At 28.5% G+C, this 3,654-nt stretch overlaps 1 non-coding gene across 1 annotated transcript; it reads left to right on the top strand.

The window, feature by feature from the left end:
- Positions 1-259: 259 nt before the first annotated feature.
- Positions 260-423, top strand: LOC131751776 (U1 spliceosomal RNA). The gene has a single exon (XR_009334333.1). It is a non-coding gene; the product is annotated as a U1 spliceosomal RNA (small nuclear RNA).
- The last annotated feature ends 3,231 nt before the right edge of the window (positions 424-3,654 follow it).

Here is a 3,654-nt window from a genome sequence, read left to right as displayed (position 1 = left end):
CGCAAAAAAAAAAAAAAAAAAAATGTGCTAATGATTTTAATAGACAGTTCTCCAAAGAAGACATAAACATGGCCAGTAAGTACACGAAAAGGTCGGAACTTCACTAATCATCAGGGAAATGCAAATCAAAACCACAATGAGATATCACTTCACACCTGTTAGAATGTCTGTTTTCAAAAGAACAAGAAATAACATGTATCGGTGAGGGTGTGGAGAATAATATTACATATTATCTAATATGTATAAAATGTATTATATAATACTTACTTGGCAGGGGAGATACCATGATCATGAAGGTGGTTTTCCCAGAATGAGGCTCAGTCATTGCACTGCGAGTGTGCTGATGCCTGCGATTTCCCCAAATGGGGGAAACTCGACTGCATAATTTATGATAGTGGGGGACTGCGTGCACACTTTCCCCCAGCAATGGGTGCTTAATAATAGAGCTGACCGGGCTTCCCTGGTGGCGCAGTGGTTGAGGGTCCACCTGCTGATGCAGGGGACGCAGGTTCGTGCCCCGGTCCGGGAGGGTCCCACGTGCAGCAGCTGGGCCTGTGGGCCGTGGCCACTGGGCCTGTGTGTCTGGGGCCTAGGCTCCATGGCAGGGGAGGCCACAGCAGTGGGAGGCCAGTGTACTGCAAAAAAACCCCAAACTATTATATATAATACATTAACATATATTAATATAACATATATTAATAATAATAGAATAATATTATGTAATATACATTATGTATTATATATAATTATATATTATATATGATACATTATATGTAATATAAAATTTATATAATATATATTTATTAAATATGTATAATATACTTTACATAATATATAATTTATATAATCTATAAAATATTTATATAATATAAATTATATATTATATAATCTATAATTATAATATGTAATATATATTATATCATTCAATTATAATGTAATACATCATATTATTATATACTATATAGTTGTATAGTATATAATAATATAATAGTATTAATTATAACATTGTTATATTGATTATTATATTAATATAATTAATATAATAATGTAATGATATAATATTGTTAAAGTAATATAATATATTATAATATAATATTAATATTATATTATAATATATTAAGTTATATAATATATTATATAACATAATATATTATAATATAATATTAATATTATATTATAATATATTAAGTTATATAATATATTATATAATAATATTTTGTATTATGTATAATAATATACAATATATTGTATAATAAATTATATATATTTATTATATGCTATATAAAATATTAATATATTACACACATACTAATAAATATAATATATTATATAATAATATCAAACATATATAATTATAAATATATATAATAAATTATATAGGATGTATTGTATATAATGTATATATTTACTTACATGTAATATTAATATGTATTTGTAAATGATACTTTTTAGATAATGTATATATTTTTATATAATATTAATATATAATCATATATTATATATTAAATATAATGTATTTAAAATATTAATGCATAATTATATATGATATATATTATATATAATATTATATATTTTGTGGATGAATACTATCCCATTGCATATATGGGATATATCCAGAAAAAAATGAGGAAATTTTGCCATTTGTGACAACATGGATGGATTTTGAGAGCATTATGCTAAGTGATATGAGTCAGACAGAGAAAAACAAATACCATACGATCTCACTTATGTAAAATCTAACAGCAACAAAACCCCTAGCTCAGAGATACAGAGAATAAGTTGGTGGTTGCCAGACACAGGTGTGGATGAAATGGGTAAAGGGAGTCCAGTTATAAAATAAACATGTCATGGGCACATAATATACAGTATGGTAATTATAGTTAATAATACCGTATTACATATTTGAAAGTTTCTGAGAGTTGATCTTCAAAATTCTCATCAGAAGAAAAATTTTTTGTAACATGTATGGTGATGGATAACTAAACTTATTGTGTTGATCATTTTGCCATATATACAAATGTGAAATCATTGTGTTGTTTGTTTGATACAGTGTTATATGTCACTTATACATCATTTTAAAAAAGAAAGAAATCCTCATATCAAGAATCTAAGCTGCACCTCCATAAACTTGAAAAATTAAAACAAATCAAAAAAACTCAAAGCAAGCACAAATAAGGAATTAGTAACCATAAAAACAGAAATAAAAGAAATTGAAAGCTGAAAAAAAATTAGTAAATCCATATTTGTTTCTTAGAAAAAGCAAGAAAATTGATGTGTGTAGCAAAACTAACCAACAGAAAGGAGAGAAGACATAAATTACCAATATGAGGAATGAAAGAAGAGATATCTCTACAGAGTTTGTCTAGGACACCTAAAAAGGGTGCCTATAGGCTAATAAGGAACCCTATGAATAACTCCAGGCACATAAATTCTATAAAGAAGACCAATTCCTGGAGACCTACAAACTACCAAAACTCATGTAAGACTAAATAGATAAATGGTGCTAGAATGATGAAAGACATGAATTTTTAGTTAAAAACCTTCCAATAACAAAAATCTTCAAGCTCATACAGTTTTACTGGAGGTATTTATGAAACATTTAAAGATAAAATCAAACCAATTAAACACACCTCTTCCAGAAAATTTGGGAGGAGGCAAAACCTCCCATCTTGTGTTACGAGGCTAGAAATTATTCTCATACTAAAACCAGGCAAAGGCAGCACAAGAAGAAAAAATTACCAACTGATATTCCTCATGAGAAACTGACATAAACTCCACCACAAAATATTAACAAATAAACGTCCAGCAATATATAAAAGAATAATGCCTTAGACAAATAGGGATTTATCCTGGGAATTCAAGGCTGGTTCAAAATTCTAAAATCTGTAATCCATGATATTAATGGTCTGAAGAAGGAAATACACATTATTACATCAGTGTCAGAATACGCACTGGACAAAATGCAACCTCCATTAGTGATAAAAACTCTAAGAAAACTAAGGATAGATGGGAACTTCCTCAACCTGATAAAGGGACTCTACTAAAAGCCTTCAGCTCTCAATATGATTTAATGATGAAAGATGGAATGTTTTGTCCCCCACATTAGGAACAAAGCAGGGCTCACTGTTCCTATCAACATTGTACAGTAATTATGTCACTACAATAAGATAAGAAAAACAAACACAAGGCATACAGATTGGAATGGAAGAAATAAAACTGTTTCTATTCTCAGATGACATGATTGTGTAGAAAATCTCAATTAACAACACAGACAGACAGACAGACAGACAGACACACACACACACACAAACACCCTTCCTAGAACTAATAAGTGGGATCAGAAAAGTTGTGGTTTTCAAAGTCATATGCAAAAAGCAATCATATTTCTATTTATCTGCAATGTACAATTGGAAAATAAATTTAAATAATAATACCATTTACAATAACTCTAACAAATATACTTCCTAGGTATAAGCCTAACAGAACAAGTAGAGAATCTGAATGCTAATGAATATCACATGTTGATGAAAAAAGTATCTGATTTCTTATTTATACCTAAATAAATGGAGAGTTATACCATATTTATGGATTGAAAAATATAAGAGTAAAATGATGCCATTTCTCCCCAAATAGATTTATAGATTAAATATAATA

Source organism: Kogia breviceps, chromosome 2 (genome assembly GCF_026419965.1).
Source record: "Kogia breviceps isolate mKogBre1 chromosome 2, mKogBre1 haplotype 1, whole genome shotgun sequence".
NCBI classification, from domain to species: domain Eukaryota; kingdom Metazoa; phylum Chordata; class Mammalia; order Artiodactyla; family Physeteridae; genus Kogia; species Kogia breviceps.
This window is presented reverse-complemented; position numbering and strand designations above follow the sequence as displayed.